The 14,415-nt window shown below is 40.1% G+C and overlaps 1 long non-coding RNA gene across 1 annotated transcript in view; it reads left to right on the forward strand.

Annotated features, from left to right (window-relative positions):
• Positions 1 to 14,034, forward strand: part of LOC128109083 (uncharacterized) — a 124,238-nt gene extending 110,204 nt beyond the window's left edge. Inside the window, exon 9 of the long non-coding RNA XR_008217653.1 lies at positions 13,451 to 14,034. This is a non-coding gene — a long non-coding RNA (uncharacterized LOC128109083). The remainder of the gene's footprint in view (positions 1 to 13,450) is intronic.
• The last annotated feature ends 381 nt before the right edge of the window (positions 14,035 to 14,415 follow it).

Genomic DNA, 14,415 nt, shown 5'->3' on the forward strand with positions numbered 1-14,415 from the left:
ACACCAGAAGCATGGTTATAACCTAAATTCTGATCCCCCCAAATTTGGTACATGGGAGTTTTCTTCTTTAATACTTTTGCATGTATTTTATTTCTATTGACACATTTTTACTTAATGCGTGAGTTAGTTAGATTTGTGTTTAATTTCTATGTTTTTGGATACTTTTATTTATAGTTATATTCATTGTTGTCAGTAACCCATATTTTGCTCCCCCCATCCCCACATGCAATGGTGAGGGTGGAACAATGTATAGGGCATTTTTAACTGTGCATAAAATTGCCCTTACACTCCATTAGAAGGCAGTATGCATATGGATGGTATTTTGATGAGCAGTGGGATACCAAGGAGAATAAAGATGATATTCAGTGTATACTTAACATTTTTTTTGTTTTTGTTCTTTCTTTGTCCCATCAAAAATGATTTAGGTAAAGTAGTTAGCTACACATGGTCTCTGATGTAAAATGCAAAATAAGTAAATAAATAAAATTATATCCCATAGGTAGCCAAAAATTTAAATAGATATAAATTTATGTTCCTTCCAAATTTAAATAGATACAAATTTATGTTCCTTCCAAATTATAACTCATTAAGTGAAATGGTTGTGGTCTCATAAAGAATAATATGTTTGGCCAGTCAGTGGTGGCGCATGCCTTTGATCCCAGCACTCGGGAAGCAGAGACAGGAAGATCTCTGTGAGTTCAAGGCTAGCCTGGTCTACAGAGTGAGTTCCAGGACAGCCAGGACTACACAGAGAAATAGAGAAATCTTGTGTCAAAAAACCAGAGAGAGAGAGAGAGAGAGAGAGAGAGAGAGAGAGAGAGAGAGAGAGAGAGAAAGAATAGTATGTGTGGGGCTGAAGAGACGGCTCAGCAGTTAAGAGCACTGGCTGTTACGGCAGAGAACCTGGTTTCAGTTCCTAGCACTCCTGTTAGGTGGCTCAGAACCACAGGCCACTCCACTGCAAGGGGGATCCAATGCCCTCTGTTAACGAGTGCAGGCAAGATGGTGATGGGAACATGGAACTTTTTTCAGAGACAGAAAGAGAATTCGTAACCATTTCAGTTTCTTTCAGCCCCATCTACGGGAAGTGGGGCCATGTGTCTCTGTGGCCTTTGTCCTATCTCTGTGTATCTTGACAGTCTAACCTGAATTCCAGGTGGACAGTCTTTTTGTCCTATTCACCTCGGGCTATACACTCACTTGGTAGAAGGATCTTAAGAGTCCTACAACAGGCCCTTATCACCAGCTGGATGGCAGCTTTCCATAATAAACGGGTAATATTCTGTTTGCTCCAGTGGCAGCTTTCATATCACATGCATCCCATTAAATCTTTTTTTTTTTTTTTTTGCCGTAAGATCTTCCCTCCCTTATGGTTCCCATGGTGGTGAGATGCTCTCTCTCTCTCTGTCTCTGTCTCTGTTCCTCTCTCTCTCTTCTTACATCTGTGTTTGCCATATGAAAGAAAAAATACAGGGTTTGTTTTTCTGAGACTGTTTATAAGTAGTAAACATAATGATTTCCAGCTCCATTTATTTTCCTGAAAATGTTGGTTTTACAGAGAGCAAAAGCAAGGTGCTATATATTTATAATTCAGTAGAGAAGTTCTGGAATAAGAGAAAGTGCTGCTATTATAATCGTCTCCAGCTCGACACAAAGGCCTGTGTGTAGACCAAAAACTCATCATAGAGCAATGTGATTTCTAAAACACAAATGACTGGACTGTGACGGATACATCAACATTGCAGACAATTTTCCTTTTATTTTACAGATTGATCCTATCTGAAGCCACCTCAAATGGGTCCTCAAGTAAATATCCAAGATAGCAAACAAATAGCCACAAGAAGTTCTATACAAGTAAGGCCTTTGGGCCACATTTTAAAGCAGCACTAATCTTCATTGTACAGGCACACAGTGCCAAACAATATACCGGTAGTAATGAGAGAACTGGGGTAGATAGGGTATAGATGAAATTCAGAAACACGGTACATGGTGAAAACTGACAATTACACAGTAGCAGCCTGTTAAACCTGTGGACCTATGTTGGTTAAAAAGTTTCCGGTACAGTTTTGGTGAAATGCAGGTGTTTGGAGCCTACCCCAGACATACTGAGTCTCTTTATTTGATGTTCTTTTAGTGTATATGATTACTGCTTTATACACTGGTGATACATTATGTCCTGGGGAATAATTACATGTTTTATCGCAAGATATTTTCTTTACAAGTATTAGAACCATCAGTTTTTGTGAATCAGATGTAACATTCGCTCTTATAAGTGAAGGCATGAAAATTAGCAATATACATGTTCATTCTATAATTTTAGGAACTGACTGTGTTACACTTGTTGTCATAAAAACAAGCAAATCTCATCACACTATTTTGATACAGATGCCTCTCTAATTTTACTTTAGAAAATTACTGTTGTTAAATTAACCACAGCCATTTTTTTTTTGAGACAGAGTTTCTCTGTGCACCTGCCCTGGCTGTCCCAGAACTCGAACTGTAGACCAGGCTGGCCTAGAGGTCACAGAGAACTGCCTGCCTCTGCCTCCCAAGTGCTGGGATTAAAGGCATGCCCCACTACCACCGAGCCTTAAACAGAGCCATTTTTTTTTTTTTTTTTGGTTTTTCGAGACAGGGTTTCTCTGTGTAGCTTTGCTCCTTTCCTGGGACTCACTTGGTAGCCCAGGCTGGCCTCGAACTCACAGAGATCCGCCTGGCTCTGCCTCCCGAGTGCTGGGACTAAAGGCGTGTGCCACCACCGCCCGGCAAACAGAGCCATTTTAAACCCGTCTTTCCTGCAAGCAATTTTTGCTTTACTCTCATACTTTGCTGATGTTTGCACACTTGGCCAAAGGCCGAATTGTGTATTTCCAAGGAAGAAAGACTAAGAGCCCTACAGAAATGATGTCAGCACAAAGATGGTGTGCTGCATAGTTTTATGTCAACTTGACACAACTAAAGACATCTGAGAGGAGGGAACCTTGACTGAGAAAATTTCACAATAAGATCAGGTTGTAGGCAGGCCTAGAAGGCATTTTCTTAATTAGTGATTGATGGGGGAGGATCTAGCCCATTGTGTGTGGTGCCATCCCTGGGCTGGTGGTCCTGGTGTCTATAGAAAAGCAGGCTGAGAAAGCCGTTAGAACAAGTCAGTAAGCAGCTCCTCTCCATGGCCTCTGCATCAATCAGCTCCTGCCTCCATGTTCCTGCCCTGTATGACTTCCTGTTCTGACTTCCTTCAATGATGAACAGCAGTATAGAAGTGTAAGTCAAATAAATCCTTTTCTCCCCAATTGTTTTTGGTCATGGTGTTTCATCACAGCAATAGAAACCCTAACTAAGACAGGTGGGGAGGTAGTATATAGAAAGAAGCAGGAAGTCTCCCATCCTGACATTTTAAGACTTACCAAGGCATTAAAGGGTTAAGTAGGCAAATGCAAGAGTTCCCTTTGCTCTTCTACTTGGGAAGAACAAGAGGTCAGTTTGTGCATCATGAGTCAAGGCTATCGTGCAGCTAAACAGTTTTCTAGCCCACAGTTGTGCCCCAAAGGAGTGAGGCAAGAACACAAATGTCATCAGGACCCAGGAAACAGGAAGGGGGCGTGGTCTGCTAACAGCTGCAGGGAAGAGCACTGTGGCCTCATAGTCTGGGAGAATCAATAGGCATTCTCCCAACATGTGGATGAGCATTGGTTCAGGGCTTGCCTCTAGGGCCTGTCTAGGTGTGGATAAAGTTGTTTGTGTGTTAGAGAGCAGCTGTTCTCCAAATAACTACATGTGCTGTATTAATTTTAAAAATAAGAACAAATCAAGTAATACTTTATATTATTATAATGATATAAATGTTAAAATGATATAAAGTATTTCACTATTGCCTGCCAACTTAGCATTCTATGTTTTGGGTAATGGTCGATATGTAGTTGAAATCCATAGATACACTGACTGTGCATAATGCCAAAGAGGATCAGATCACGTATAATTAATAAACTATCTCTATCTTTATTTACTTTTGTGTCTTCAATTGACTCTAAACCATAAATGTGAGCTTTTCCAGTTCTTATTTTCATTTGTTGTGAGTACATGTTTTTTTGTTTTGTTTTGTTTTTCCGTTTTTCGAGACAGGGTTTCTCTGTGTAGCTTTGCGCCTTTCCTGGGACTCGCTTGGTAGCCCAGGCTGGCCTCGAACTCACAGAGATCCACCTGGCTCTGCCTCCCAAGTGCTGGGATTAAAGGCGTGCGCCACCACCGCCCGGCCGAGTGAGTACATGTTTAAACCAATGTTCTGGTCCTTCCAAAGCTAGGTCCACATATGTGTTGTGCCATGAACACTCCCATAACAATGATAAATACATGAAAGGCAATAAAACTCTTTTTTTCAATCAAACTCTTTAAAAGAACAACAGACTAGGGATGCAGTTAGCAAAACAGAGATTCAAGTGCAAACACTTTAAGTGAACAAATGGAAAAATATCTTAAAAGAAATAAGCTTCTTCATATTAAAAGAAGTGTACATATTCGGAGTGAGTTAAATCGAACAAACCTTAAAACAACTAAACTTAAAACCATCATAATAGGAGAGAGAGCCAGAGTCCCGGCCCATTGCCACATGGCGCAGGCTGGACAGGTGCCACTTTGAGGAGCAAGTATGTGGTGGACAGGTCAGAGAGTAGGAGAAGTGGAGTGTTTCCTGTGCTGGGAGAGAGGAGAACTGGAGCCAGGTTGGCAATGAGGAACAGACTAATGCATGGGATGTCCAGTCTGTGCTGCCACCAAGCGCTATGCCTGGGTTCGTGGCACTGCCACAGTTGGGGTCTGTGTTGATGTCTGTTGCCTGTGTTACCACCAAGGGCCATGAGGATTTCTATGATCTGGGCTGCTGCAACCAAGGCCATATTGAGATCTGAGGACCATGCTGTTGCCAGGGCCATACTAATGTGAGTGGCCTGTGCTGCCACCTGAGACCATGGTGACACCCAGGCCCTGCTGTGGCCGAGGGCCATATCTGGGTCTGTGGTCCTACTGCATTCATCCAGGGTCTGTATTGATGTCCGTGGCCTGTATTAATACGAAAAGCCATGTGGATGCCTGTGGCCTGGGCTGCCACCTGAAGTCATGTTGATGTCCAAGGGTGGTGCTGAGCTGGCCACGCCCCTTGCCAGTCATTGGACAGTTGGTCCTGCCCCTCACTGACTGCCACATGTTGGCACTGGTATGGTGCATTGGGAGGAGCTGACCCCACCCCTCTCTGCACCTCCACCCCTAGAACTGGCCCTGTGCCTTACCTGCTGCCACAAGGTGCTGGAGAGCTGTTGGAACCATAACAGCAGGATCTCCACGACCTGGGGCAACAGCAAGATAGCAGAGAGGAGTTTCAGTGAGGGTCCAGTATTGATGGTGTAGCAGAGGCCAGAGGCCTTGAGCCAAACCAAGGACTCATTGCAATGAACATTTGCAAGCAAAGCTGTTTGAGCAAATGGATATACTGTGTGACAAACCACAGCTCCCGATGGCCGTATGACAAATGAATATGTGATGGAGAGATGGGAAAAAAGGAGGAACGAAGTGGTCCACACGTGGTGGAACTGAAGCTGAGACAGCTGTGACAGGTGTAAGAGAACCCTGTGGCTAATAGAGGAGCAGGTCATTGCCCAGAGGGTTTGGCCAGATGTTTTATGTTTTGTTTTGTAAGTTTAATTTTTATTTTTTTATTTCCTTTGTGGGGAGAGGTTACAAGGGTGGAGGGCAGACATGGAAGAACTGGGAAATGAGTAGGATTGGGGTACATGATGTGAAATTCCCAAAGAATCAATAATAAAAAAATGATAAAAGACATCATAATATCACATACCCATGCGTCCAACAAAGGGTTCCAAAGTTCCAAGTGCTGACAAGGATGTAGAACAGTTAGTGTACATGTCACCTGCTGCAGGCTGGAATATAATAGAGTAATTACTAGGAAAAACTGCTTACCTTTGTCTACTTAACTGAACACACATAATCTACTCAGGTCTAGGGCAGGTTTATGCCCAAGGAAAGTCAAAGTAAATTTCCATGCAAAGCTATGTATAAGGTATTCATCAAACCACAATTCAAAAGAAGTAAAAAAAAAAAACTAGGAAATATCCAGAATTCCATAAAATAGGCATTTTTGATGAAACAGTCACACAATGTAATACGATACACTAATGACAGTATATGGTCTACAAATATAGATAGACGAAAATAGATGTAAATATCACAGTAAGTCACCAAGAGGGGGGGATGCAGAGAAAACGTGATTCAGAGACTTTCTTCTAATCTCCTAATAAGAATTTGTGACTAGGTGCCGGGCGGTGGTGGTGCACGCCTTTAATCCCAGCACTCGGTGGTGATACCACCTACAATGAGCCGAGTCCTCCCACATCAATCACTAACTAAGAAAATGCCCTAAAGACTTACCTACAGGCCAGTCTGGTTGGGGCGTTTTCTCAGTTGAAGTTCTCTCTTTCCAAATGACTTCAGCTTGTGTCAAGTTGACAGAAAACTAGCCAGCATGGTGGCTTTTGGTTTGTCATATACAATACTTATTATGCTGGGATATGCTGCATCTATCCCTGGTCTCTCAGAGGATTTCTTCCATGGGCTCTGGTTTCAGATCTATGGTGGGTTTCTTTCACTGGCTCTGGTTTCAGGGTCAGAGTGGGTTTCTTTCACTGGCTCTTTTACCCTAAAACCACCACTTCCAATCACTGTGAATTTGACAAATCTAGGATCTCAAATAAATAATATCATATAAATATAGTATTTGCCCTTTGGTGTCTGGCTGGCTTATTACATTTAGAGTAGTATTGTTAAGGTGCATGTATATTATAGGATTGTCAGAATTTTTTACTTTCTAAGACTGTAATATTCTGTTGTATCTACATATTGCTTTTCGTTTACTCATTCACTTTACATTTACTGGTATACACTTGATTTGTTTCCAGTTCTGGGCTATGGTTAATAATGCTTCTGTGAACATTGATCTATAATAACTATTCAAGTCCCAGCTTTCAATTGTTGAGGGTTTTGCCCAGAAATAGAATGGGTGGATCACACAATACTTGCATGTTAAGTTTATATATAAATATATGAAAGACAGTACCTGAATGAGTTTATGTGTGCCAGGTGCATATAGGTGCCCACAGAGGTCAGAGGGTGCCAGATCCCTTGGAACTTGTGTTACAGGTGGTTGTGAGCCACCATGTGAGTGCTGGGAACTCAACCCAGGTCCTCCGTAAGAGTAATAAGTGCTGTTAATCTCTGAGGCATCTCTCCAGCCCCTGCATGTAGAGGGGGCCATTGTGGAGTTAGGGAGAAGCCTGGTACCAGGGAAAATCCCAGGAATCCACAAGGATAACTCCAGCTAACACTCCTAGCAATAGTGGAGTGGCTGTAATCTACTGTAATCCGACTAGTGACTACCCTAATTGTCATCATAGAGCCTTCATCCAGTAACTTATGGAAGCAGATGCAGAAATCCACAGCCAAGCATTTGACTGAGCTCCTGAAGTCCTGTTGAAGAGAAGGAGGAAGGACTGTAGGAGCCAGAGGGGTCAAGATAATGATGGGGAAACCCACAGACAGCTGACCCGAGCTCATGGGAGCTCATGAACTCTAGACCGACTAGAGTTAAGGAGCCTGTATGGGACCAACCTAGGCCCTCTGCATGTGAGTGACAGTTGTGTAGCTTGGTCTGTTTGAGGGGTCCCTAGCAGCAGGACCAGGATCTGTCCCTGGTGCATGAACTGGCTTTTTGGAATCTATTCCCTATGATGGGATGCCTCACTCACCTTGATGCAGTGGGGAGGAGCTTGGTCCTGCCTCAACTTGATATGCCATGCATTGTTGACTCCCATAAGAGCCCTTACCTTTTCTGAGGAGTGGATGAGGTGGGAGTAGAAAGGAGGTGGGGATGAGAGGAGAGGAGGGAGGGGAAACTGGTTGGTATGTAAAACAAATAAAAATAAATAAAAATGAAAATACTTAAAAAACAATAAACAATCATAAAAGGAAATTAAGAAAATAATTTCATTTTATGACAGAGTTAAAAAGAATAAAATACTTAGAAATTAACCAGTAGACAAGAGATTTTACACTAAAAACTGTTAAAATGTTCCAGAAAGTTATTAAATAACAAAGTAAATAGAAAAAAATTTAAATTATTTATTTCATTTTCTGAGACTATAATATGATTATATTATTTTCCCCTTTCATTTCCTCTCTCCAGTTCCTTGCATATACCCCTCCTTACTTTTTCTAACTCATGACCTCTTTTTTCATTAATTTTTGTCACATACATATATGTATACGTAGATACACATATATTCCTAAATCCATAACTACAACCTGCTCAGTCTGTATAATGTTACTTGTTTGTATATGTTTTCAGGACTGGCCATTTGGTATTGGATAACCAATGGTGTGCTCCTCCCTAGAGAAGACTATTTCTCCCACTCTGCATTCCTTTGTTGCCTGTAGTTCTTTGTGTATAGCTGAGGTCTCGGGCTTTGCCTCATCTACTATAGCACGTCTATTGGTATTATCCTTGCTCAGGTCACATTTGGACAGTCAAGTTGGTGAGACTTTATGGATGTAGCTTCTGACATTACTAGGAGACACTATCTCACAAAAACCTCCCTGATCCTCTGACTCTTAGAATCTTTCCATCCCTTCTTTTGCAATGTTCCCTGAGCCTTGGGTGCAGAAGTGTCCTATAAATGTATCAGTTGGGACCAGGCTCGACAACACTGCATTTTGATTGGTTGTGGTTTTCTGTAATGGTCCCCATTGCTCAGCAAGAAGGAAATCATGCCAGGTACTGGAAACATAGCAAACTACCCATGTCTAATGAAATCATGGATTCTAAAGAACCCACAACAGCCACTTTACTAAATCAACATAATCCCTAACTGCATTCTAATTATGTGTCCTTATGAGTAAGTGGAGTCTTCACCTCTCATCAAGGAAACTCTTCTTTGCAACAGACAGAAACCATTACAGAAAACCACAATCAATTAAAATAATATATAAAAAAAGAAAAGAAATTCTTTGAAGTTTCTCCCTGCTATATGTCAAAATTTACTATAAATAAAAACAAAATCAGTATTTCAAATTTCTTCCATATCTATTCTAATAGACATACGGTGAATTGCTGCAGCTGTTCCTGCACTTAATCTGTTGCTATGCCATTCAAAGAGTCCTCGAGTACTGCACCTCACACACATAAGAATGAGCAGAAAGGGCAAAAAGCATATCTTATCGACCCCACGAAAGGCTGACCTAGAAAAATAATTAAAAGGATTGATTTATTTCCACAAAGACTGCTATAACCCTAGCAAGTAGGTCAGAAGAGGGCACCAAGTCCTCTTGAGAGAGATGAGGAGGAACTAATGCCCAGACGCACATTTTATGTCAGGATGCAGACTTCAGCCCTGATGAGTGACTCCCAAGTCATTCTTTCCCTCAATTCCCAAGACTTTTTATTATAAGCTCTGTAAGAGTTCCTTGATTTAAAAGTCCATGTGTGAACTAATTCCCAAGCATTAACAAATGAAACAGGTGTCGACAGATGCAAATAACTGAGGAAAGGTCCTGTTACAGAACAGTCACTTTCTTCTATATGAAAGACACATTCAGGATGTTTATATGAATTTCATCCCAAAAATATAAGCAGTGAACTACTTTAGTTTAAATTTAAAAAAGGAACTGATTCATGATAATGTGGTATAATGCATCATTGTTGAGAAAAATGTACTACATTTATTTTTAACTGGACCATAGCTAAATTAAAACTGATAATGTTTAATAATAAACATAATGATAATATTGATACTTACTTCATGGTAAAGAAAAGATGGTTTAAAATTAATAGGACACCACACTTTTGATAACTATAAACAGATCTCATTTTACTAGAATACAGTTTTCCACATTAATCTGTATGTCTCTTAAAAAAAGATTTTTATATAACCCCAGGTTATATACAGATCTCCCTTGGCAATAGGAAGCATATGACCTTCTTGGCCTCTCTGGAAGTGATGGATAAGTTCTTGGTCAAACCGCTAACCTAGTGGCAATTAAATCAAAAATGCCAATAAGAAAATAATTCATATCTTATATGCCATTTAATGATATGAAAATGGATTTCAGAAAGGATTTGAGGTGGAGTCTATGTTGCCTTGGCTGGCCTGGAATGCTCTATGTGAACCAGGCTGTCCTTGAACTTGCAGCAATCCTCCTGTCTTTGCCTTAAGTACTAGGATTACAGATGCGTGTCACCACAACCATTCTGAAAATAGTTATCTGAAACCCCTTCTCAATAAAGGCAAACTTAGCAGAATGCTCAGCCCAGATATTCGTAGCTATTCAATACTTTGAAATGAAAGACAATTGTGATTAGTGACAAAGTGGTTTCTTTTTATAGGCTTTATATTCAAATGAAGTCTTGTATATATATATATATATATATATATATATATATATATATATATATATATATATATATATGATTGAATGAAATGGATTATAAGCATGTCTAAGTAGGCATGGAATATTCCAGATAACTGAAAACTTTCTGTAGTCTAGAGCACATTGTGGACACCATCTATAGCATCTAAAGTGGAGACACTTTGGTGTCATTTCCTTGAAAGACTGGACCTCCCTAATCCAGGTCCATAGTGCCAGATGACTGCTGCTGGCCACATTGTAACCATTGGCCCAACAACTCAGAGCAAAATATTTTCCAGTCCTAAGCCAGCCTGCCTTAAGCAGGAGCTCTGTAACCTGGAGTATAAGCTCCCAGAAATCAAGAAACTTGGCTGGAAAACTTCTGCTTTCAAGTCTGATATAAACAAGCTAACACAGAAACAATCTAAGAACCTCTTGTGAATCAGAAAAGGAACCATAGCATGATCACAGTTCCCAAATACAGAACACACACCAAAACAAAGTCTTCTTAAAATGTAAACACTGAACAAGTTTAAATTATTTTCTTGACATAGCTCTCAAATCCTACAGAAATGCTCTAAACTTCGACCAGAGAGGTGATTCAGCAGGTAAAGTCACTTGTCACTAAGCCCATTGATTCCCAGGACAGTGCGGAAAGGAGTGAACTGACTCCTCCCACAAGTTAGCCTCTAGTTTCCATTCCCATGTCATAGCACTCACACATAGAAATGTTTTGAAATATTCTGTACTTTTGAATTTGTGAATACTATGTGACATGAGAGTTCCTGGCTTGAAAAAATACTAAACTTCACATCTAGATAGCCTCCTTAGAGAGAGAAAAGGAATATCTCAGAAATATTCATTGTAAAGGATATCTCTTTCCAATATCCATAACACAATTGAAAAAATTTATAATTTGTATATTATGTATTTGTGGAAAATACTAACTAGAATAAGTAAGCTCCCATATTTCTAAAAAAAAGGACGTTAAGAACTAAAAAGAATGGTACAGTTGAGGTTCTCATTGAGTTTCTATCCCAAGTGATCAGGCTTCCAAGAGCACTTCACACCAGACCATTAAGGAAGGTATACTTTTTTGTTGTTAAAGAAATGTCTTTGGCCGGGCGGTGGTGGCGCATGCCTTTAATCCCAGCACTCGGGAGGCAGAGCCAGGCGGATCTCTGTGAGTTCGAGGCCAGCCTGGGCTACCAAGTGAGTTCCAGGAAAAGGCGCAAAGCTACACAGAGAAACCCTGTCTCGAAAAAACCAAAAAAAAAAAAAAAAAAGAAATGTCTTTGATTGTGAAGAGAAAAAATCTCATTTTATTTAAGAAAATAAAGTGAAGACATTGTACTAAAAAGAAAACTGAGTAGTCACAATTATAAATGCAGATATCAAAATTGTACATCAAATTTTCACCACTTTGCTATTGCAGGGGATGCTTCGCTCTTCCTTCTACCTGAATCCTTTCTTGTAGCCTTAAGCCTCAGAATGTTATTAACTCCAGCAGTATGTGGTTTTGTAAGCAGCAGAGTAGAGAGATCAAAACGAAAGGGTGATCGCGATATCTGTGACACTTGTCTCATATCGTTGTGCAAAGCTGTAAATTATTCATTTTTTACTTCCTTGTTGTGATGCTTTCTAGAATTCTAACACCATTATTCTATTGCTGAAAATTTGTATAGTGTTAATGGTTATTCTTGTCCATATCTATTTGTGGGCGTAAGGATACTCCTCTGTTGATTGTACACCAGGAGTACAACTGCTGAGTGAAGTTAATACAAAATAGCTGTAGTAGATAACAATTTTCCAAAGTGATCCTATCCATTTAGACTTCCACTGTGTGTGTGTGTGTGTGTGTGTGTGTGTGTGTGTGTGTGTGTGTGTGTGTGTATGTGTGTCTGTCTGTGTCTGACACAGAGAGAGACTCTATCCTTACAAAATCTTGCTATTTTCAGCATTTTGACTACTTTCCATCCTCATAATATTCACAGATATACTATCTAATTGAGTCTAAGAGAGGTTAAATGCTCTTTTAAAATAAATACAAGGTCTGATTTCTAGAATTTTTTTTAACTACAGCAAGGCCATAAAATTTTACATTTCTAGCACTCAGAAATTGGTTGTTTCAAAAACACTCAGAATAGTTTTTCTGTAATTTTAAAATTGTATTGAAACAAAAGTTCACATTCCACAATGACTAGAATGAAATCTGCATCCTAATATGCATCTATAGTAGAACTCCCTAGACAGTGCACCTTAATGAGTATAAGAGTGGCATGGTAGAAATTTGTTGTTTACTTTAGGTAAACATCTATTAGCAAATTTTTCAGTAAAGAGCCAGATGATAAATATTTTAGGCTTTGTGAAATATCTATTTCCTTTATTCCTGACATATTTTATTTTATCTTATTTTATTGCAATGCTAGGACTTGAAACTGAAGTCTCAATAACACTAGGGAAGTATTGGGCCACCACGTTACACTCCCAGCCCAACTGTTTGTATCAATACTATATCTTTTCTATACATCATTCCACTTACTATTGGTATAGTTAAGATTAATCTAAAATGTAGCAGCTTGAAACAAGTATTAACTTTCAGGAATTGTTCGGCTGCTAGGTTGTTACTGAGGTTCTATGATTATGTTGATGATAGACATCAACTAGGACAACAGTTATGTGAAAACTGGACAGGATAGCAATCCAGAAGGGCTCACTCACACAGTGGCGGTTACTATTGCCTAGTAGAGTAAAAATAATCTGGAGCTGTCCACCTAAGAACATATGCATGGCCTGTGGTGATTTTAATGAGAGTGCCCCACAATGGCTCTGGCATTTAAATACTCTGTCCCCTATTGTTTGTGCTGTCTGGGGAGACTTAGAAGGTGTGGTGTTGCTTGAGGAAGTACATCACTGGAGATAGGCTTTGAGGTTTCAAAAGCCATGTGCCATTCTCAGTTCACTCTCTGTTTTGTGCTTACAGTTTAAGATGTGAACCCTCAGCTTCTACTCTCAGCATCCAGTTCCTGTGGCCTGCTGACTCCATTTCTCCAACATGGATACTAACCCTTCAGAACTGTAAGCCACAATAAACTCTTTCTTCTAATAAGATGCTTTCGTCCTGGTGTTTTATCACAGCAGCAGAGAAGTAACTAAGACCTGAGCTCTCTGGGACAGTTGTCTCAGAGAAAGCAAAAGATTATGTGGTAGCTGTTTTCTCCAGTGTGAGTGTTCTAAGGCTATCAGGCAGATACTTTATGGTGTGTTCTGGCCAAGTCTGAAAAATAACATAATATGCTTTCCATATATGGTATAGATAAAAGCAGTCACAAGAAACTGACCATAGTGGCTCACACCTGTAATCCCAGCATACAGAAAAGACAGAAAGATTGGCACAAGTCCAACGTAAACTACATAGTGAGTTCCATGTCAATTGAGTGTATACAGTGAAACTTTGTCTCAAAAAAGCAAAACAAACCCAAGCATGGCATCCTATGTAATACCATCATTCAGGAGGCAGATTAAGGAGGCTTACAGTAAGTGTAAGACCTGTCTGGGTCTACGTAGCCAGTTCTAGGTCAGCCAGGGATACATAGTGAGACCCTGCCTCAAAAAATAAATTAGTTAAAAGGAGAGGGGGGGCTGGGGAAGTAGCTCAGCCATTCAAGTGTCTGTCTTTCAAGTACAATGCTCTGAGTTTGACCCCTACAAACCTTTTATTTGTAATCCCAGTGCTGGAAAGGCAGACAGGTGGGTCACTGGGGCTCACTTAGCCAGCTAGCCCACTCACTTAGCAAATTTCAGGCTAGTAAGAGACCTTTCCAAAGGAAAAACAAAACAAAACAAACAACAATAACGAGTCAGAAGGGGTTCAAGATATAGCTTGGTTATCATGCCCCAAACTGTAAATTCAATTCTTTTTACCACAAAAAAATAGTTCCAGTCCAC

The sequence above is a fragment of the Peromyscus californicus genome, unplaced genomic scaffold (genome assembly GCF_007827085.1).
Source record: "Peromyscus californicus insignis strain IS unplaced genomic scaffold, ASM782708v3 Scaffold_10__1_contigs__length_136768540, whole genome shotgun sequence".
Lineage (NCBI taxonomy): Eukaryota > Metazoa > Chordata > Mammalia > Rodentia > Cricetidae > Peromyscus > Peromyscus californicus.